Source organism: Oryctolagus cuniculus, chromosome 9, assembly GCF_964237555.1.
Source record: "Oryctolagus cuniculus chromosome 9, mOryCun1.1, whole genome shotgun sequence".
In the NCBI taxonomy this organism is placed as follows: Eukaryota; Metazoa; Chordata; class Mammalia; order Lagomorpha; family Leporidae; genus Oryctolagus; species Oryctolagus cuniculus.
Window position 1 is genome coordinate 112,149,690 of NC_091440.1, and position 23,696 is coordinate 112,173,385.

At 41.5% G+C, this 23,696-nt stretch overlaps 1 long non-coding RNA gene and 1 pseudogene across 1 annotated transcript in view; both read right to left on the reverse strand.

The window, feature by feature from the left end:
- Positions 1–4,213, reverse strand: part of LOC127492067 (uncharacterized) — an 11,673-nt gene extending 7,460 nt beyond the window's left edge. The window contains exon 1 of the long non-coding RNA XR_007921052.2: positions 2,585–4,213. This is a non-coding gene — a long non-coding RNA (uncharacterized lncRNA). The remainder of the gene's footprint in view (positions 1–2,584) is intronic.
- A 10,070-nt stretch (positions 4,214–14,283) lies between these two features.
- Positions 14,284–23,127, reverse strand: LOC108177044 (SNRPN upstream reading frame protein-like; annotated as a pseudogene).
- Positions 23,128–23,696: the final 569 nt, after the last annotated feature.

Consider the following 23,696-nt stretch of genomic DNA (forward strand, 5'->3'; position numbering starts at 1 on the left):
CTTGTGCCACCTTCCACTGCTTTCCCTTGCACATTAGCAGAAGAGCTGGATTGGGAAGTGGAGCAGCCAGGACTCTGCCGGGTGCCCATATAGAATGCTAGCCTTGCAAGTGGCCTCTTTACCCCCTATGCCACAATGCTGGCCCCTAAAGACCTAATTTTTGCTTGTAGCTTATGAAATAGCCCTTAGGGAAGCACAAAAGGAGAGCATGAAACAACATGTTGTTGCTGAGACTGAATGTCTCTGGTTAATTAGTAACTAGAATCAACAAATATATTAGAGTGAAGAATACAGGATGTTTTAGATTCTTTTAAGATTTATTTATTTATTTGAAAGCCAGAGTTACAGAGAGAGAGGGAGACAGAGAGAAAGAGAGAGACAGGTCTTCCAGCCTATGGTTCACTCCCCAAATGGCCGCAATGGCCCGGGCTGGACCAGACCAAAGTTAGGAGCCCAGAAGTCCATCCAGATCTTCCAGGTGAGTGGCAGGGACTCAAGGACTTGGGCTGTCTTCTGCTGCTCTCCCAGGGGCATGAACAGGGAGCTGGGTAAGAAGTGACCAGCGTCACAGGCGGTGGCTTGACTGGTTGTGCCAGACCACTGCCCCCTACACTTCTTTTTGCTTTAACAATTCTTTCTATCTTAAGCTCAACACTGTCTCTTAAAACAGTGTGGAAAAATTACAAAATATAGAGCATACCAAACTTCAAGTTTCGTTTTTTTTTTTTTTAATAAGGTAAAGGTAAAAATGTTTATGATTGCCTGGGGACTCTCTGCCCCTAAGACAGTGGAAACATCTTGAATTATTTTTTTCTTTTGAATTTAGGCTCTGACCTGGGGGAAAAAAATTGAAAACTACTAGAGGATATCTGGCCACTTGATCAGGACGGGATCATATGTGCCCCAGAATATAAGTGGTTTGTAGCCTGACTGGTTATTAATTGCAATAACAAAATAATTTAAGATAAATATAGCAGAAGATAACATGATCTAAAAGAACACTAGGGCTGGCACTGTGGCATAGCAGGTAAAGCTACCACCTGCAGTGCCAGCATCCTATATGGGTGCCGGTTCAAGTCCCAGCTGCTCCACTTCCAATCCAGCTCTCTGCTGTGGCTTGGGAAAGCAGTAGAAAATGGCCCAAGTCCTTGGGCCCTTCCACCCATGTGGGAGATCTGGAAAAAGCTCCCGGCTCCTGGCTTCAGACAGGCACAGCTCTGGCTGTTGCGGCCAATTGGGGAGTGAACCAGTGGATGGAAGACCTCTCTATCTTTCTCTGCCTCTCAGTAACTTTGCCTTTCAAAAAAAAAAAAAAATCAACTCTTCCACAGGGAGAAGCTAAAAAAAATAAATAAAAATAGTGATAGCACAAAGCATAGAACATGCTTTTGGTGAGAACCCAAGTCTCTTCTGAATAGCTTATAAAGAAGGTTTAGAAAATTACATTTTGGAAAGGAGTGGGTATTTGGCCTAGCAGTTGAGCTGTTATTGGTCTGCATGCCAATGGCCCACACCAAAGTGTCTCGGTTCAACGCTTGACCCTGGCCCCTTATTCCAGCTGCCTGCTACTTGGGACCCTGGAAAGTAGTGGTGATGGCTCAAGTCAGTGAGTTCCTGGGACCCACATGGGATGCCTGGATTTAGTTCCCAGCTTCCAACTCTGCTTCAGCCTAGTTCTGGCCATTTGTAGGCCTTTGGGGAATGAGTCAGGAGATAGGAGTTCTTTCTTTCTGTCTTCCAAATAAATAATTTTTAATTAAAATTTCTTTGGTTAAGATAGAACAATCCAATCTAAAATTCACATGGAATCTCAGTGGACTCTGAATAGACAAAGTAATCTTGGAAAAGAAGAAAAAAATTGAAGTTTTCATACTATCAAACTTTATTGCAAAGCTACAATAAACAAAACAATGTGTTATTGGCATTTTAAAAAACAAATATATAGGATACACACACACACACACGTAGAATAAAGTAGAAATCTCAGAAATAAAACCCTTAAATAAATAATCAAATGTTTTTCAATCAGGATATCAAGACCATTCAGTGGGGTAAAGACAATCTTTTCAACAAGTGTTGTTGGGGAGACTGGCTGTTCTCAACCACAAGAAAGAAGTTGGACCTTCTGTTTATATCATATATAAAACTCATCTCAAAATGTAGAAAGATCTTAGGACCCCAATTATAAAAACCTCTTAAAGGAAAACATGAAAGGAAAGCTTCAAGATGTTGGATTTGGCAATATTTTTTTGTATAAATAACAAAAGCACATAAAGCAATGGAAAACCATACAGAAAAAAAATGGGCTGTATTTAAAACTTTTCCCTCATGGATAACAGGGGCTCAAGCACTTGAACCATCTTCCACTGCCTTCCCAGGCACATTAGTAAGGATTGGAAGCACAGCAACAGGGACTCAGATATGGGCAGCAGCTTAACACACTGTACCACTACATCAGCCTCTCTCTACCCTTAAATAAACAAATACCCAGAGCATAGAAAGTTCCTATTCTGCACACCACTTGCAATTTTCTGTAACCACTTAACTCTTCATGCTTACATTCTGGATTAAGCAGGGATATTACCTTAGAACAAAACTATTCTCATTTTCTCTTGAGAATCAAAGACGCACCCTTGCATACCCAGTTTATACTTCTCTGCCACTGTTGCTCCCAGAACAGTGTGCCAGTTACTAAGTCATTATCTCTCAGCTCCAGACCCCCTTGCTCCGTTGTGCTTTGTGATGTAACATTTCTGCTTTGTCAGGAGACTGCATGTTAAGCTCCATCAATACGGGGTGGTAAGGAGAGACCACAGTGCTAGAGGAAGGGGGGATCCCCTTTCTGCCTGCTTCCTGTCTGTGTGAGGTTCCTGTGAGCCTCACCCCAGCAATGCTTCTTGAGCCTCAAGGCAGTTCCTTCTTGCAGCAGCAGCTCCATCTGGTTTGCAGTGTTTCTAATCGTGAGTCTCCATGTGTCTGCAGCACCTCAGAGACCCGTACCAACCGCCCTGTTCCCACTCAGCGCTTCCTTTTCTGAAGTCTGGATTTTAACTCTTCAGAGCCTCTCTTTTACATTTCTAACCAATTTCCAATAATTCCAGCCTCTTCCCTTTGTTACTTTAGAACCAGGAGTGTTAGCTGCTTATTGTGGTTGCTCCTTCCATGATATTTCAGTTTTCTTATTACCTTTTCAGTGGCTAGTTATGAAATTTATACCCAGTCAATAACCTTTCCTATTAAGTCCACTCATTCAAGTAACTAATAGTTTTCTGTCTCCGAATAGACTCTGGATGACACATATAAAAGTAGCTCTTAATTTGCTCCAGCTCATGAAAATGAAAAATGGTGCAATGGGGCCAGTGCTGCGGTATAGAGGGTAAGCCTCCACCTGCAGTGCTGGCATCCCATATGGGTGCTGGTTCGAGTACTGGCTGCTCCACTTTCAATCCAGCTCCCTGCTAAGATGGTCAAGTTCTTGGGAGCTTGATCAGAAGTGGAGCAGGCAGGCCTTGAAGTGACACCCATATGGGATGTTGACACTGCAGGCAATGGCTTAACCTGTTATGCCACAATGCCAGCCCCATAAATAAATCTTCAAAAAAATGGGAAAAATTATAATTTTTGACCTTCAAAATTTTTCTCAGGTTGTTAAAAATTTTCTATCAGTAATATATGTATATAGGGAAATAAAAGATAAAACTGATGTATTTTTAGTATAGGATACTTAGTATTTCTATTGACTTTCATTTTGTTTGAAAGGCAGAGAGAAGGGCAGGGGAGAGATCACCCATGTGCTACTTTACTCCCTAAATTCCACAACAACTGAGGCTGGACCAACCTGAAACCAGGAATCCAGTACTCAATCTAAGCCTTCAACTTGGATTTTAGGAACCCAACTTCTTGAGGCAAGCTATTGCCTCCCAGGATGCACATTAGCAAGAAGCTGGTATCAAAAGCGGAGTTTGACCGGCGCCGCGGCTCACTACGCTAATCCTCCACCTTGCAGTGCCGGCACACCAGTCCCAGTCGGGGCACCGGATTCTGTCCCGGTCGCCCCTCTTCCAGTCCAGCTCTCTGCTGTGGCCAGGGAGTGCAGTGGAGGATGGCCCAAGTGCTTGGGCCCTGCACCCCATGGGAGACCAGGAGAAGCACCTGGCTCCTGCCATCGGATCAGCGCAGTGCGCCAGCCGCAATGTGCTGGCGGCGGCCATTGGAGGGTGAACCAACGGCAACTCTCACTGTTCACTCTGCCTGTCAAAAAAAAAAAAAAAAAAAAAGCGAGTTGGGACTCGAACCAAGGCACTCAAGTATGGGATACAGGTGTCTCAAGTAGTGTCTTAACCACCACACTTCACGCCTGCCCCATTTATTTTAGAACATTATAAAAATTGAGAATTAGGGGCTGTCATAATGGCATGCCAGGTAAAGCCACCACCTAGGACGCTGGTATTCCAAATGGGCACTGGTTCATGTCCCGGGTGCCCCGCTTCCAATCCAGCTCCCTGCTAATGGCCTGGGGAAAGCATCAGAAGATCTGCCACACAACTGGGACACATGAGAGAAGCTCATTGCTCCTGGCTTTGGCCTGATCAGCCCATGTTGGAAGTGAATCAGCAGATGGTAGCTTGCGCGCTCTCTCTCTGTGTCTCCCTCTCTCTGTAACTCTGAATTTCAAAATAAATAAATCTTTTTTAAAAATTGAGAGTTTTTAGTGTTTTTCTTTATTTTAAAAAAATTACCAAGAGAAGTTAGAATAGAACCTATCTTTTCTTGTATAACTTACAATATGGAGGAGTATATTTGCTGTGCCTTTGTGAATTACCATGCAGCTTTCAAAGTTTGGTAAGCTTCAAACATTTTATCCCTTTTGCTTTCAATGTTATGATGTGTCTCTGAGACTTCACTATAATATGAAAGTTTTTTAATGACATCACTCCTCTGAGGCATCTTTTTACCATAATTTTATACATTTACATTAATAAATTCACATCTACTAAGTTCCTTTGGCTGCACATTTATAAACTCTTGGATGGTGGCAATGTCAGTATTCCTGCAGTCGATTAATTTATTTTTTTAAGATTTGTAGGGCTAGCGGACCCATAGGTAGGGACAGAAAGCCTCCAGTAGAGGTTTCCAAAATAAATAATAGCCTAAAATGGCTTCCAACTTCCCCTTCCCCCTTCTTCTTCCTCGGTTCATGTGGCAAGCCCATTCATGCGCGTACCACGGAACGACCAATCCAATCCCTTTCTATACCCTTGCAGTACTCATAGACACTGCAAAAAGCGCAACCCAAGATCCCTTCTGTGCTTGTGCTCACAGCCTAGGTCCAATTAAAATCACCCCACACCCCATATGCTGTGTAACACCCTAGTGATGTTGATCAAACAGGAAGTTAAACTATCCATAACAGACCTTATGCCTCACTCTCCCAGATAGACCCCCGGCTCTGGGGACCCTCTCTGAACTACTGGTCTCCAGTGAGTCAGACAGCCTTTTGTTCTGCCTCCTGGCTCACTCCATAAACTTACTCTTGCTTTGCATCTCGGCTCTTTCCTTATTTCTATACTGACAGAAGTCAAGAACCAAGTAACACTCTCCCAATGTGACAGATTTTCTTATTTATTCCTTTTAGAGGGAGGGAAGAGAAAGAGATCTTGTAACTGCTGATTCATTCTCCAAAAGGCCATAACAGCTGAGGATGGGCCAGGCCAAAGGCAGGAGTCAGGAGCTTCATCAGGGTCTCCCCCATGGGTGGCAGGGGTCAAGCACTTGGGTCACTTTTCTTTGCTTTTCGCAGGCTATTAGCAGGGAGCTGGATCAGAAGTAGAGCAGCCAGGGCATGAACCGACATGAACCATGTGGGATGCTGGCATTGCACAGGCAGTGGCATTACCTGCTATGTCACAATGCCAGCCGCTCAATTACCTATTTTTGTAAAATGTTATGCAAATTCATCACTGGGAGACAAAGAAGGCAACAAACCTATGTGCTTTGCTGTCTGCAAATAAACTAAATAGATGCACAATGACAAATCACTGAAATATTTGAAAGAAATGACACAATCGATAATGGATCAGGATATGCATGTATTATTTACATAGTGATTTATGGACTAAAGAGCTGTCAATAAAATATTTACCTTATGCAATTATTCACAGTCAATACATAATAACTGAACCTTGATCAATATTTTTGGAAGATTGGTGCTATTTAACTAAATCTTGGTATTACAAGCTGGATTATGACCCTGAAAACCAAATTGAATCCTAACTCCAACACCTCATATTGTGACCTTATTGGAAACTAAGGTAATTGAAGGTGTAATTAGCTAAGATGAGATCATACTGGAGTAGGGTAGGCCCTTAATCCAGTATGAATAATGTCTTTATAAGAAGACAATGTGAAGATAAAAGGGAAGAGCATCACACGAAGACGGAGGCAGAAATTGCACTTATGCAGATATGAGCCCCGGGGCCCTTGGGTGTACCTGATACTGGAAGAAGCAAGGAGGGAGGGTCTGACCTATACTTGATTTTATTTCAGAATTCTAGTCTCTGTGAGAGAATACATTCTTAGCGTTTAATACCCCCAGTTTACAGTTCTTTGTTACAGCAGCCCTACACACCAATACACATGGTAATTAAAATTCAATCAAATCAGAATTGTAATAGGGCCAGCACTGTGGCACAGTGGGTTAAGTTACTACCTTGGTGGCCAACATCCCATAACAGAGTGCAGGTTCTAGTCCTTGCAGCTCTGCTTCCAATCCAGCTCCCTACTGATGTGCCTGGGAAAGCAATGGAGGTTGGACCAAGTACTTGGGCCCCGGCTACCCATGTTGGAGACCAGGATGAACTTCCAGGCTGCTGGTTTTAGCCTGGCCCAGCCCTGACCATTGTGGCCATTTGGGGAGTGAACAACCAGATGTAAGATCTCTTTCTCCGTCTTTCCCTCTTTCTGTCACTCTGCCTTTCAAATAAATTTTTTAAAACATCTTAAGGGGCCAGTGCTGTGGCGCAGTGGGTTAAAGCCCTGGCCTGCAGGACCAGCATCCCATATGAACGCCAGTTCAAGTTCTAGCTGCTCCACTTCCAATCCAGCTCTCTGCTGTGCCCTGGGAAAGCAGCAAAAACTGGCCCAGGTCCTAAGGCCCCTGCACCCACGTGGGAGACCTGGAAGAAGCTCCTGGCTCTTGGCTTCAAATTGGCTCAGCTCCAGTGGTTGCAGCCATTTGGGGAGAGAACCAGTGGATGGAAGAACTCTCTCTCTCTCTGAAACTCTGTCTTTCAAATAAATAAATAAATCTTTGAACCGGTGCCACGGCTCACTTGGCTAATCCTCTGCCTGTGGCGCCGGCACTAGGGTTCTAGTCCCAGTTGGGGCGCTGGTTCTGTCCCGGTTGCTCCTCTTCCAGTCCAGCTCTCTGCTGTGGCCTAGGGAGGCAGTGGAGGATGGCCCAAGTGCTTGGGCCCCTGCACCCACATGGGAGACCAGGATGAAGCACCTGGCTCCCGGCTTTGGATCAGCGCAGTGTGCTGGCCATAGCGGCCATTTGAGGGGTGAACCAACAGAAGGAAAACCTTTCTCTCTCTCTCTCTCTCTCTCACTGTCTAATTCTGCCTGTCAAAAAAAAAAAAAAAAAGTGCAAAAACATCTTTAAAAAAACTGCCAAAAGCAGTAGACTCAATTACCCATGTTGTTATTATTGGCATATTACATAGAAATTTTAATCAAATTAACTGAAATTTCACAGAGAGAAGCAGGAAGTAGCATATTGATACCTGTCTCATGTAAGTATTTAGGAGATCAGTGGGACATGTCTAAGATGATCCTCATGTCCACACACACATCATCTTCATATTTTCTTAGAGTGGCTGTTTCAGAGCATAAAAATAAGAGATAAAAAAATAAAATAAAAAAGAAGCCAAAGTGTAGATAAAACCTGTATTTGATGATCAATGTTCCATTATTTGGAAACTATCCAGGTAATCAAAAATGAATCACTAATTAACTAATAGTAGATCAGTGTTATAAAGTTAACTATGGAACATAATTACAGTTGATATGAATAGGTCAGAATTTTAATCCAATTTGGTTGAATACATACTTTTTCTGTAATTCATAATCTTAAGTGCTTGCATTATCCTTTCCACTGGTCAAATCAAAGAGAAGATACATAGTGTTTTTAAACCCAAATGATAGAATCACTCTCATTGTGAAAAATTTTACTGAAAAATCAAGCAGGGTATCAAACCGGGAGGCTCATTTTGCAAATGTCCTGTCCTCCAGAATGTGACGTGTTCTATACTGCTGCCCAGCAATGATATTTTCTGCCCCATAGGAAGGAGTGAGCTTCTAGAAAACCAGTGGTGTACATGTGAGTGGCACTGATCACGATCACACCCAACAACAGCTTTCAGAACTTCTGTCTTCTGAACTTGTAACGTGGGCTTTTAAAATCTCAAGTCTTAGTCCCCACAGGAAGGGCAGAATGAGGTAATAGGGGAAATAAATTTGAAGTAGAAACTTCCACCTTTCTATTTTAGGCTCCTTATGCTATCAAAGCAAGTGGCAAAAAGTTGGTATGACTAGCTGGGTTATGGATCTGAAATATATAGGAGAAATGAGGAATATAGCAAGAATACTAGAGAACTACTGGGCTCATCTTCTGCACTGTTATCTAGTGGTGCTGTAGAGCCAGACTCCTGTATAGGAAGTCTCACAGGATTGCTCACTGTCAGGACTGTGGGGTAGCAGGTTAGGGAGGGGAGGGGAAGGAAAAGTAGAATCACAAAGGCCTCAGGGCAAGGGGCGTGGTTTAGGGGAAGAGAAAGGGAACTGCTAAATCCTAAATACTAGCTGCTCCCCATGGCCAGTTAGACATGAAGGCTTTAGCCACTGTCTTTACTTCAAAATTACATACATTGTTAATTTGATTTTTACGTTATAATAGAAATCACTAATTGTCCTCCACCATGCCTTTCTTCCCCTTATTCCTTTGTAACAGAACACCTAATTTTTTTTAAAGATTTATTTTATTTATTTGAAAGACGGAGTTACAGAGAAGAGGTAGAGACAGAGACAGAGAGCTCTTCCATCTGCTGGTTCACTCCCCAAATGGCCACAATGGCCAGAGCTGCGCTGATCCAAAGCCAGGAGCCAGGAGCTTCTTTCAGGTCTCCCACATGGGTGCAGGGGCCCAAGAACTTGGGCCATCTTCCACTACTTTCCCAGGCCATAGCTGAGAGCTGGATCGGAAGTCAAGCAGCTGGGACTCGAACCGGCACCCATATGGGGTGCTAGTGCTGCAGGTTAGGGCTTTAACCTGTTGCACCACAGTGCTGACCCCAGAACACTCAATTTTTATCAAAGTTCATAAATGTTCAAAGTAAATACATAAATGTAGAATTAAAAAAAAAATGTATCCTCAGGGCTGGCGCTGTGGCATAGTGGGTAAAGCTGCTGCCTGCAGTGCCAGCATCCCGTATAGGCTCCAGTTTGAGTCTTAGCTTCTCTTCTTCCTATCCAGCTCTCTGCTGTGGCCTGGGAAAGCAGTAGAAGATGGCCCAAGTCTTTGGGCCCCTGCATCCACTTAGGAGACCTGGAAGAAGCTTTAGACTCCTGGCTTCAGATTGGCCCAGCTCCAGCCATTACAGCTATTTGGGGATGAACCAGCAGATGGAAGACCTCTCTCTTTCTCCTTCTCTCTCTCTCTTTCTCTCTCTCTCTCTCTTGCTTTCTCTCCCTCTGTAACTTTGCCTTTCCAATAAATAAAATAAATCTTAAACAAAAGTATATCTTCTATTTCTAAACTATAAAAATTATACATTTGCAAAACTATGCAGTTACACCTGGCATGTATAAGCATATATTTTCAAAAGGGGCTTCAAGCAGTTCATAGTGGAGAAACAGGCATTTGGTGCAGTAGTTAAGACATCACTCAGCACACTCTCACCCCATTATTGAAGTGCCTGGGTTCAAGTTCCAGCTCTGCTTCCAATTCTAGCTTCTTAAAAAAATAGTGGTAAGGACTTTCACAAAAAACATATCTATTTACATTCTACTGATGAGAACTTAGTCATGCAGCCATGCTTGGATTAAAGAGAGATAGGGATAAGAGTTACAGAGAGATAGAAAGAAAGAGAATCTTCCATGTGTTGGTTCTCTCCCAACAGCCAGGCTTGAGCCAAGCCAAAGCCAGGAGACCAGACCCCATCAGGGTTCCCACCTGGGTGGCAGAATCTCAAGTACTTGGGTCATCTTTTGCTGCTTTCCCAGGCACATTTCCAAGAATGCTGGATTGGAAGTGGCACTCATACAGGGTGCCAGGATCCCAGGCAGCAGTTTAACCTGGTGTGTCATAGTGCTGGCCTGTGAAAGCCCTTAAGGGGCAAGGGGAGCCATGAGGAGCATACCATCTTTACTGTCCCCCTTTCCTTGCTGATGCAAACTGTGTGTTTGCTGTTATTACTTAAGGATATTCAGTTCTTCCTAGAGGGTAAGACAGACAAATGAGGCATTTGAAACTCAAAAGAAATTTAAGCCTAGGTACCAGATAAGCTAGTAGTTTATAAGATATAAGTAAAACTCATAGAATGTGTTAAATGGATATGATACATCAGCAAGTAGCTTATGAAAAACTGGAATAATTCATAAAATGTGCTAAATATAGGTTGCAAGCTAGTAACTTGTGAGATACATTGAATATAGATGTGATAAAAGGAGCATCTGAAAGGACCAACAGGAATTATAATCATTTGTACAAAGTACCAGAAAGATCAATTTGTGAGGCTGACAGCTAAGCCATCCAATTTGCTACTGTAGTAGAAAGGCAGAATTATAAAACCAACCTGCCAATTTCCAGCCCCTGGTTTACAGACATCTCCACCCAGTTATGCAAGCCAGCCCTAATTTAGGTTGTTGTGAAAGGATTTTGCAGATGTATTTTTTTGAAAAATTATGTATTTATTTATTTGAAAGGCAGAGTTAGAGAAACAGAGAGAGAGAGAGAAATCTTCCATCTGCTGGTTCACTTCCCAAGTGCCTGCAATGGCCAGGGCTAGGCCAGGTTGAAACCAGGATCCAGGAGCTTCATTGGGGTCTCCCACATTGATGTAGGGGCCCAAGTACTTGAGCCGCTTTCCCAGGCACATCAGCAGAGAGCTAGATCAGAAGCAGAGCAGCTGAGACTCGAACCTGTGCTCATATGGGATGATGGCCTTGCAGGCAGTGGCTTTACCTGCTATGCCACAATGCTGGCCCCAATGCAGGTGTATCTGAGGTTCCAAATCAGCTGACTTTAAGAGAGGGATATTACCCAGGTGAGCCTGACCTAACTACAAGGACTTTTAAGTCTGAGTCTAGAGATCAGACAGAAAACGAGAGATTCAGTGCATGAAACAGAGCTGATGTGACATTGCTGTCTCAGGAGGAGACCACATGGCAAGGATTGTTAGCAGCCTCTAGAAGCCAACGGCAGCCCCTGGCTGACAGCCAGCAAGCAAATAGGACCTGAGTTCTGCAGCTTTCTGGGGAGCAAATTATGCCAAGAGGAAAAACAAACTTGGAAGTGGATTTTTCCACGGAGCTTGACAAGAACTTTGATTTCAACCCTGCGGTACCAGCAGCAGAGAACCTATCCATGCACTGCCTGATTTCTAATATTAAAAAACTATGAGCTCATAAATGGGAGTCATGTTAAGCTGCTAAGATTGTGCTAATTCCTGATACAGCAACAGGAAACCAATGCGGTGACTCACTAGGGTTACTCCTCAGGGCCCCATTCTGACCTCCCATGCGCTCTGCCCTAGCAATGTAGGTAACACCCCTAGCATTCAGCAGGCTAACTAGGGAGCTACAGTTGGAGCCAGGCATGCTTGCTCTTGCCTCTTACAGATACAGTACATTAGTGTGTTGGTTCCAGACAGTTTCTATTTTGGGCAAGCTCCCTTGCCCAAATTCCAATTCTGTTACTCAGAATCACACCATCAAAGGGGAGGAGTGATGTGGCAGAAAGAAATTTAGGAATAGCAACACTGCAAACCCAGGATTCTGGTGATACAGTCTTTCTACTCCACTTATATCTAAGCCTAACTATGTTCACCTGTTTTCCCTTCTCCTTTTCTTTGTTAATCACTCCATGTTTTAAATATTTATTTATTTATATTCACTGTTATCTGAAAGGAAGAGAGAAGAGAAAGGGTGGGGGAGTGAGGGAGAGAGGGCAGAGAGAGGGAAAGGGAGAGGGAGAGTGGGGAGGGGGGGGAGAGAGAGAGAGAGAGAGAGAGAGAGAGAGAGAGAGAGAGAATCTTCCATCTGCTGATTCACTCCGCAAATGCCAGGTCTCCATGTGTGTTGCAGGTACCCAAATACTTGAGCCATCACCTGCTGTCTCCCAGGGTGCACATTAGCAAGAAGCTGGAATTGGAAGCAGAGCCAAGACTCAAACCCAGATGCTCCAATATGGGATATAGGTGTCCCAAGTGGCATCTTCATGACTACATCAAATGCCTACCCTGTTTCCCAATAATATTTGAAAGTTTAAAGTACTCCTGAGAACAAAAAATTGGAGAACTGCTGAGAAAATTGATTTAGCAGCCATTGATGATTAGTCTCTGAATTGATCACTTCTTTAGGGGTTTTAAAATAAAAAATATTAAAGTATAATTCTGATATTATTCACCTGCGTAAATAGCTTTCTGTTGTTCTTAGGTTAAAGTCCGACATCCTAGGGACTTTAAATAGAGTATCAATTTCCCAATGATCCTTTAGGACACTTTTTCTCTGGAGGAATTTTATATTTCCGGAAATAGAGAAAGAGATTGATACTCCAGGATTTGCCCAGAGAACTGCTGAAGAACAGAGAAACTAACACAGTTTGGTTGAAGCTTTCTGTGGCAGAAATACAACTGAAGATTTGAGGAGCTAAGATGCTAGAAAAAAGAGGAAAAAACGGAGAACTGAGGTTTGACATGAAAATAATTTTCACTTAAATACATGCACTAAGTTCTTTTTTTCCCTTATAGTTATAGAGGTTTAAAGTCCAAGACCAAGGGGTTGGCACAGCTTTCTTCTGAAAAGCCTGCTTTCTGCTTCAAGAGGGCACCTTGTATCCCTTGTCTTCCCAAAGCAGATGGGGTGGCGGGCAAGAGGGAACAAAGACTGTGTCCTTACATTGCGGAAGAATGGAAGAACTTGCCAAATTCTTAAACTACAGCATTCTTAAGCTATTACTCAGGAGTAAGAAGCAAACAAATACTTCCAAAACTCAGGGTAAAGTGTTCCGTCACATGGTGCTAAAGTGATAAAGATCAGAATGTAGGACTCTCCAGGAAGGGGCCCAAGTAAATACACAAGGCATTGATTTGGAAACCCTGGAGAAATATATCCTAGGTGCAAGGGAAAAACCAAAGGTAGACAGAGAAGCTTACCAAAATGACATCCTATCCATTTAAGAAGCAACTATATGTCTTCAAAGAAAAAGGAAGGGCAAATCAGCTCTGGAGGAAATGATACTGTTTAAAGGTTTTAGAACTTTTATATATGATACTTGCCAGCTAATCAAAAACCACACCAGTGTACTGAGAGATTAGACTATAAGATCAATAAGTGAAGACAAATTAGAGCACAGAATATGTCCATAGCTGATCCAGACTTTGAAAATACACACAAGGACTTTAAAATAGCAAGTGATGAAAATCAAGGTAAAGATAGACAAAATAGTTGAAAGAATAGAGAATTTCATCAGAAAACTGCAATCTATATAAAGGGATCAAATAAAAATTCTGATTCTAAAGTCTAGAAAACAATAACTGACCTTAACAACTCAATGGAAGTTTCTAACAACTATTAGAAATGGAGGAAATCATTGGCAAACAGGAAATAGAAAATTCTTTCTGAAACACAAAATGAAAAATGAAGGGGAAATATAAAAGAGCATGAAAATAATGTAAGAACAATGAAAGAGTGCAACATCCATCTAAATAATGACTTAGCAGGAGATGAGAAAAAATGTAAAAGAAAGATTTGAAAAGAAAATGTCAAAAAATTTTCCAAAATTTTCTCTATTGCCCTCTGTCTCTTTCTTTTTCTCTGGGCTTCAGTGTAGATAATCTAGATGAACTCTTCTTCAAGTTCACGGATCCTCCCCCTACACAGTGCTGCTGTTAAACCTATATAACAAGTTCTTAATTTCTTTCTTTCTTTCTTTCTTTTTTTTTTTTTTTTGAAAATCTATGGATAGTCTTTATTGCATTGTCTGCTTGATAGTCCAATACTGCTTTAACCACCTGTTGGTGTCTCGGCTAAGAATGCCTGTCTCAGTTCCGCCTGTAGAAATCCACCACAGGTACCCGCTGCTGCTGCGATACAACTAACACTCTTGATTGCTCAATGAAGCTGTCCTCCCAGGTTTGACTTGGACTTCCACTTCCGGCATGTGCTGTTCTGTGGTCTGTCTCAGGGGTAAGTGATCCCTTGCTCACTCCGTCGTGTCAATGACCACTCCTCTGCCAAGGCATCAGGCGTCTCCAGCAGCCCCTGAACTGTGCAACAAGTTCTTAACTTTAATCATCAAGTTTTTCAGTTCTAGTCTACTCTTTTCTTTAACATATTTACTATAGTAATTCTAACGTTCTTATCTGCTCATTTGAACATCTGGGTCACTCTGTGGGTCTGCTTCTAATGACTATGTTTTCTATTGATTATAAGTCATTTCCCTGCCTTGTAAGTTTTTTTTTTATTGTTTGTTGAACATTGTATCCAAGAAAGTGAGAACTGAAGGAGATATTATTTTGTCTCAGAGGGCACATATCTTTCCCACTGACAGTCAGCTAGAATAAGAGACATTGCTTTGATCCAATCACATGTTGTGATCCAATCAGTTGTTGTGTTGTTACGGATTTGTTCATGGTTTACTTTGAATTCTCCTCAGGTTTCAGCTGTCTTGAGTATCAGAGTTGAAGTTTTCTGGTGTGTGTAACACATTTCTCCAGCAGGACTTTGCAATGAGGCACTATGAGACTAACTTCATCTTACATGGAAGCATAACTCTTGCAATAAATTAGTAACCTGTTCATGGAAGATAATTTGGAAAATAATCACAAATTTAAAAAGACAAAAATCAATCAAAATGCCATCACTTCAATAAAGTGACAACTTTATTTTTGTATTTTCTTACAGAAGTTTTCCCAGGATTACAAATGCTCCAATATTTAGTTGAGATTCTGAAATTGAGTTTACACAAATACTACTAACAGTGTTTTTGTCCATTATAGGCAGCATATACTAGAATAGTCCCCTAAGACTACAATAGTTGATAAATTCCTATCACCTGTGACACAGTAATTGTCATAACATCATTATTTATTTATTATGTGTTTGTAGTGATCCTGTTATAAAGAAATCCATGGAGCTGGCCAGTATAAAAGTATAGCACATACAATATATAAAATACATAATACTAGATAAAGGTAATAAAGCAACTATGTTACTGAAGCTACTGTTTTATGTATAAGGGTGCCTCAAAAGGTTTGTGGGAAAACCACTAAAAGATAAGTTTAGGGGCTGGCATTGCGGTACAGCAGAATAAGCCACTGCCTGCAATATCGGCATCCCATCTGAGCACTGGTTTGAATTCCAGCTGTTCTACTTCTGATCCAGTTCCCTGCTACTGCTTCTGGGGAAGCAGTGGAAGACGGCCCAAATACCTGGGCCCCTGCCACCCATGTGAAGGACCTAGAAGAAACTCTTGGCTTCTGGCTTTGGCTTGAGCCAGTTCTAGCCATTGTTGCCATTTGGGAAGTAAACCAGTGGATGTAAGATCTGTTTCTGTCAGTCTGCCTTCCAAATAAATAAAATAAAATATTTTTATTTTAAAGAAGATAAGATGGGGGCCAGCACTGTGGCTCACTTGGCTAATCCTCTGCCTGTGGCACTGGCATCCCATATGGGCGCCGGGTTCTAATCCTGGTTGCTCCTCTTCCAGTCCAGCTCTCTGCTGTGGCCTGGGAGGGCAGTGGAGGATGGCCCAAGTGCTTGAGCCCTGCACCCGCGTGGGAGACCAGGAGGAGGCACCTGGCTCCTGGCTTCAGATCGGCGCAGTGCCGGCCGTAGCGGCCATTTGGGGAGTGAACCAATGGAAGGAAGACCTTTCTCGCTGTCTCTCTCTCTCACTAACTCTACCTGTCAAATAAGTAAAAAAAAAAAAAAAAAAAAAAAAAAGAAGTGTATTTGCTGCCCCCAAATTTGAAATCCATATTTTTTTAATTAATTAATTTGAAAGGCAGAGATATAGAGCAAGAGAAGGAGAGAAAGAAAAGCAATCTTCCATTTGCTGGTTCATTCCCCAAATGGACACAGCAGCTGGTGCTGGACCAAGCCAAAGCCAGGAGCCAGGAACTTCTTCCAAGTCTTCCACATGGGTGGCAGGGGCCGAAACACTTAGGCTATTTTTTTTTTTTTTTTTAAGATTTTACTTATTTGAGAGGTAGAGTTACAGGGAGGAAGAGACAGAGAGAAAGGTCTTCCATCTGCTGGTTCACTTCCCAGATGGCCGCAATGGCTGGAACTGAGCTTATCCAAAGCCAGGAGCCAGGAGCTTCTTCCAGGTCTCCCACATGGGTGCAGGGGCCCAAGCATTTGGGCCGTCTTCCATCGCTTTCACAGGCCATAAGCAGAGAGCTGGTTTAAGGAGGAGCAGCCAGGACATGAACCGGTGCTCATATGGGATGTCAGCACTGCAGGCAGAGGCTTAACTTATTATGCCACAGCGCTGGCTCCAGGCCATCACCTGCTACATTTCCAGGCTCATTAGCAGGGAGCTGGATTGGAAGCAGAGCAGTTGAGACTCTAACTGGCACTCATAAGGGATACCAGGGCTGCAAGTGGCAGCTTAACCTAGGCCACAGTGCCAGCCTCTAGTTTTTCATAATATGCATTTTCATGAACTTTTTGCAGACCTCTTATATACACAGATTTCAAGCTTTTTTGCACCAAAATAAATTTTTTGATTATATTTTCCATGAACTTTTGAAGTACATACACATATATACATGACTCTTACCATAACCTTTTAAGTAGAAAGGGCACACTCTAAAATAATTATAAAATGTATATTAAATGTGTTTATATAAACATATATACACATATAATATGTATATATCCTTATATAGGTATAAAATGTATATATATATATATATATATGTCATAGTGCCTAGGTGTGCAGTAAACTGCCATCTTGGTTTGTGTTAAGTACTCTATGAAATTTGCAAAACAATGAAGTCATCTAACAATGGATTTCTCAGAACTATCCTAGTTAAGTAATATATGACTGCAATTTGATGATGAGGCTACCTAACAAGCATGTTTATTGCCAGATAATAAAGGATTCTTATATTCATATTTGGAATTTTGTCCAAATTCCATCTGCATTCTTGTGAGATAATTTGTGTGATACAATTTGCTGTGGTTCTTGAATTTTTTTTTTAGTTTTTAAAATTTTTTTATTTTTATTCAAAAGATAGAGCTACAGAGAGGCAAAGAGAGAGACAGAGAGAGAGAGAGAGAGAGAGAGAATCTCCCATCTGCTGTTTCACTCCCCAGTCTGAAGCCAGGAGCCAGGAGCCTCTTCCGGATCTCCCACACGAGTGCAGGGGCCCACGGACCTGGGCCATCTTCTGCTTTTCCCAGGCACATTAGCAGGGAGGTGGACTGGTAACAGAGCAACCAGGACTCACTGGCACCCAAATAGGATGTCAGCACTGCAGGAGGCAACTTTACCCACAGCTCTGGTCCCTTGAATTTTTAGCCTCAGAATTCTTATTGAGATTTGTGTGTTGTGTCTGCCAAGAGTTCTTTTATACAAGATTTTTTTTTCTCTAATAAGCAAACTTTCTCATTTTTGAGGTATTAAATTTGATGACTCTTAGTCGATCTATCAGTAGTGGTTAATAATTTCCAGGAAAGGGTAGATAGGTTATGTATTTTCTGAGCCTTTGAGTATCTAAGAATATATTTCTGTTACTTCTTTTTCTATGTGAAAGACAATTAAAACAAAAAGTCTGATGTCCCATTCTTTCCCTTCAAAACCCTTCCAATATTACTCCCGTTAGGTATTTGGTATTTAATAAACCAGAGGATAAGCTGGTATTAGTGTGATTTTTGTTTCTTCAAATATAGCTTGTTGTATCTCCACTCCTCACCCATCCCAATATATACCCATACTTCACATATGCACTCTCTTAACCTCTTCCCCAGCTAAAAACTTGTATTTTTTTTTAACTTGCCTATTTAATTCAAACATGCTGCCAAAATGTTTTCAAACATCGGCCTCTTTCTTTTATTACTACCATTTGAAATTCAGTGAGACTTTTAAACTTGCAGTCTAGAGAGCAGTCTATTGCTTTTTAAAATTGTGCCCCTGATTTTTTTTCAACAGAAACATCTATTATTCAAAAATCAGAACTCTATTTTCTACTCTCTGTGTCATTTTCTCTCTCACCATTTTCATCACATTTCTCTTTTCCTCTGTGTATTCTTGGATGTCTTCTCAAGTCTGTCCTCCATTTCATTGTGCGACAGACTTTCTAACGGACTTGTTTCATTTTAATAATACAATAATCTGGAGCCAGATTGCCTGTTTTTCTTACTTTAGCTCTACCATTAAATAGCTGTATGGCCTTGGGCAACATGTAAAATGTGGATAGTAGTGGGTGGTTGAGAAAATTAATTCTCTTAAAACATTTAACAAAAGGTAAAATTAACTACTCTTTTTCTTCCTCTACCATCTCATAAACATTGCTTTATTTCCCAAGAACTACCCTAAAACTTCTTCTGTTGTGCCCTATATCCTCAAGGGGTAATCTTGGGTTCAAAACTATCTATGCTACGAAGTACCAAGTTTGTATCTCCAACTGAAGTCTTTTTCATTTATTATGTTTTCCAGGAAGAAAGGAAATTGAAGCCAGAAATGAATTGAATGTTACAGGATGTTCTGATTGTAGTTAATTTTATACAGTCTATATTTTTTTCAAAACATAGAAATTGGGTGGGGAGTGACAGTGAAGGTCTTTTGTAATATCCTTTATTTGCAACAAATATTTAAAGTACTATTTACCTTTAAGATAAATTACACATTTTTTTTTTTTACAAAAAGACAAGAGTTGTAAATTTGTTGACCTTTTCCACAATATAAGGCTGTTGGCAGAAGGATCTTGGTTCTTTTTGTAAAACATGTTTAATCTGTCCTTTAGAGGAAAGTGAGGTTTTCCAAATATATGAGAATGTAGCAGTGTTTTGAAAGAAATGTGCTATGGAGAGAACATGTTGAAAATAAAGAGTGTGGCCATTATTCCCGTTTTGGATGATTTTGTTGCTAAAAATAATGGATGTGATTTGTAAATCTGTACATTAAAAATACTTACAAATATAATTATTCAGCCTTTTTAACAATCTTTTAAAGAAAGTATTTCAATGCATCTTAAATACATTTGTTAGAAACATAAAATGTAATAATTTCTAATTAGTTTGCATTAACATCTGATTGATATCTGGAAGAGGCAGAAATATGTTAGCCAAATTTGACAGATGGTACCGAAAATAAGTATTGTGGCTTACTAAATAGAGCCAATGATATGCTGCTTCTCTGGATCAGCACATCTTTGTAAAGTGTCCTTGTCAGCTATGACAGCTTTTAAAACCACAAACCAAATCATCTGAACTTCATTGCGTTATCACAATGTGTAAACCCAGATACATGGAATCACATTGTTCTTACTAATTATATACATATATTTTAAGTGAATTTCAGGAGCCGGTGTTGTAGCTTAGTGGGTAAAGCCACTGCCTGTGGTGCTGGCATCCCATATGGGCACTGGTTTGAGTCCTGGCTGCTCCACATCTGATCCAGCTCTCTGCTGTGGCCTGGGAGAGCAGTGGAAGATGGCCCAAGTCCTTGGGCCCCTGCACCCACGTGGGAGACCCGAGGACACTCCTGGCTCCTGGCTTCAGATTGGCTCAGTTCTGGCCGCTGCAGCCAATTGGGGAGTGAACCAGCGGATGGAGGAACTCTCTCTCACTCTCTCTCGCTCTCTCTCTCTCTCTCTCTCTCATTCTCTCTCTGTGTAACTCTTTCAAAGAAATAAATAAATCATTTAAAAAATGAATTTCAACTAATAAACACCACTTTAGATACTATTTAATACTATTAACCATGTCTACTTTGCTTTTAGGCATATAATCTCTCCTAAAATTAAACCAATAGATTGTTAATAAACCTTAGCCTGTATAACATTTAAAAAAAAATGACTGGAAAAGCAGACTTAGAGAGACAGAGGGAATGAGAGAAAGAGATCTTCCATCTGTTGTTTCACTCCCCAGAAGGCCACAATATCTGGGGCAGAGCCAGGCACAAGCCAGGAGCCAGGAGCTTTTTCCAGGTCTCCCATGTAGGTGCAGAGGCTCAGCATTTGGGCCATCCTCTGTTGCTTACCCAGATGCATTAGCAGGGAGCTGGATCCAACATGGAGAAGCTGGGACTTGAACCAGTGCCCATATGGGATGCTAGCATTGCAGGCGGCAGCTTAACCCAGTATACCACAATGCTGGCCCCCAAAATGACAGTCTTTGATTGCAAAGAACAGAGAGGTATCCTGATTTCTTAAAAAAAAAATAGGGGGTGATTTTGTTTGAGGAGATCAATAGTTGGAAACAGATGGATATCTAACAGGAACTGGTGTTATTCTAAAGTTTTCCTTGTGCTTGTGCCTGGGCCACATGATCTCTTACATTGTGCTTTTGTTTATCTACAAACATTCACTCTTCTTGTTTCAACTTTTACTTGGTGTACTCTTTAATTCTAACCTGTACATCTTTTTCTTCATATTCTATACATCTTTTACCTATTTCACCATGCTCTTTCATAACATATACCTAGTAACTTTATGGCATCCTTCTGACTTTATTATCCACTGTTGAATAATTTCACTTCTTAGGCATTTCTTGATTTGAAACCAGAACAGGAGTGGGGGTTGTGAAGCAACAGGTTAAGCCACCTCTTGGGATACTTGCATCCCATTTCAGTGTGCCTGGGATTGAGTCCTGACTGTTTAGTTTCCAATCCATCTTCCTGCTAATGTATCTATTTGAAAGACAACTTCCCAAAGCTCACAACAGCCAGGGTTGGGCCAGGTGGAAGCCAGGAGCCAGGAACTACATCTAGGTCTCCCACATGGATGAGAGGTACCAAAGTATGTGAACCATGATTTGCTGCCTCCCAGGTACACTGTCAGGAAACTGGATCAGAAGTGCAGAGTAGCTGGGACTCAAACCAGGTACTTCATATGGAATGTGGGTGTCCCAAGAGGCAGCTTAATGCACTGTGCCACAGCACATACTCCAGTGGAGCAGTCTTTTCAGCAGGAATATGAATAGAAGAGAAAATCAATCATTTTTTGAATACCTATCAGGCATGTAATTTAAACCACACATACACACACACAGGGAATTTATTGTCTCATTTAAGCATTCACCATTTGCTGATGATCTATACTTTAGGCACTCTTCTCACAGACTGAAAAATCCAACTTGAATTCAGTTGCTCCAATACTGACAGAAGGTGTCTAACATTTTTAATTTTTCTGCTTTTCTTGATGTCATATTCCCAAGGATGGCCAAGAGCAACATTAATCATATGTTCTATCCATTTATTAATTCCAGTGGAGAAAAAATTGTGTCCCCAGTAGATTCAGGCAAAGGTTCAGAGCTGAGATAGATACTATGTCTATTCTGGAACCAAGCAATCAGGCTAGAGTTAGGTAGACATGGTTCACATGTTAAAGCCTAAAATCAAGGTAGCAATATCAGGTGAATATGAATCACTCAGGCTAAGAATGAGGAAGAATAGTGCTCAAAAAGAATATTGAAGTTCTTGGGTTAGATTGTGGTTAAACCTTGTTTAATCTGGAATTATTTTTTCATAATTTCTTTTCCTAAAGTGTTCCATGCTAGTGTCAGCCAAAGAGGATTCTATGAAATCCCTGGAAGACAGAAGTGGAAGACAGAAGTGCAGTACTGGCCATTTCTGAGGATCATCCTATCAGAAGTGGTAACAGAGAAAGAGGTGGTGGGCAAGTTCTAGATTGTTCTTGCTCTCCTTTTCTTCTCTCGCAGCTCATCTTCCTATTGTCAAATCTTTTCATCAACAATGACTCCAGGCCTCCCAACAGACACTTGGTTGTATACCCTAAGAGGTGATAATATTCCTTGGCAATCCCACCTATGCAGTTGTATGTGTTTCACTCTTCACATTACTTAGTGACTCTTTTGTTCCTCCAATTCACCTTCTTGGACTGTAATTTCCTTTCTTTTCCCTCTTTGCATCTTAGTTTGGGTGATTTCTATTGGCCTATTTTCAAGTTTACTGATTCTTTCTTTACTTGTATTGTCTACTGATAAGCTCATTGAAGTCATTTTTAAATCTCCATTACTGTATTTTTTTTTTTTTTAGATTTCATTTATTTACTTGAGAGGTAGAGTTACAGAGAGAGGGAGAGACAGAGATAAAGGTCTTCCATCCGCTAATTCGTTCCCCATGGCCACAAGAGCTGGAGCTGGGCCAATCCGGAGTCAGGAGCTTCTTCCTGGTCTCCCTCATGGGTGCAGAGGCCCAAGGACTTGGGCCATCTTCTACTGCTTTCCCAGGCCATAGCAGAGAGCTGGATCGGAAGTGGAGCTGCTGGAACTTGAACTGGTGCCCATATGGGATGCTGGCACTACAGGCAGAAGCTTAGCCCACTATACCACAGCAGCAGCCATATATTGTATTTTTAAAAGTATTTGTTTTCACTTTATTTGAAAGGGATCGGGGAGAGAGAGGATGAATCTCCCATCTACTAGTTCACTCTCCAAATGCCTACAACAGCCAAGGCTGGGCCAGGCTGAAGCCAGTATCCTTAAATTCAACTCAGGTCTCCCATATACTAGAATCATCATGTACTTTCTCCAAGGTATGTGTTAGTAGGAAGCTAGATCAGAAGCAGAGGAGATGGGGCTTGAACCAGGCACTCTTCTGTGGTTGTGAGTGTTCCAAGTGGTTACTTACCAGATAGACCACACGCCCACCTCCATTATTTTGGTTTTAATTTAGATCATAGAGCATTTTCCTTTGCACTGCTCTGTGTATTAGTCTGTGTCATAACTCTTTCAACCATATTCCACTGTTATATATAAAATCAAGTCTTTTTAACATGAAGATGGTGAGTTTAGATTAAGTCATAGCTTTAAACCAGGCACTGTAAACTTGGGTCTTGAGTTATTGAGAGCTTAAGTGCTTGAGTTCCTTTATCTCCTGCAGACAGAATACTAGGCCTGGCATGCTTCCTGCTCCTCCTCCAGGGATAGAGATTTTTTTTCCCCTAAAGTTTTTGCTGCTTTTTCCACTGCAAATTAAGGCTTTTGACCCACAGGGGAGATAACAGTGATTTAAAAAAAAAAAAGAATTTTGCTTATTTATTTGAAAGCAGAGTAAACAAGGATATATATAGAAAGATCCTTCATCTGCTAATTCACTCCCCAAATGGCCTCAAGGTCTGCAGTTGGGTGGGGCCAAAGCCAGGATCAGGAGTTTCCTCCAGGTCTCCCATGTCTGTGCAGGGGTCCAAGCTCTTGGGCCATCTTCTGCTGCTTTCCCAGGTGCA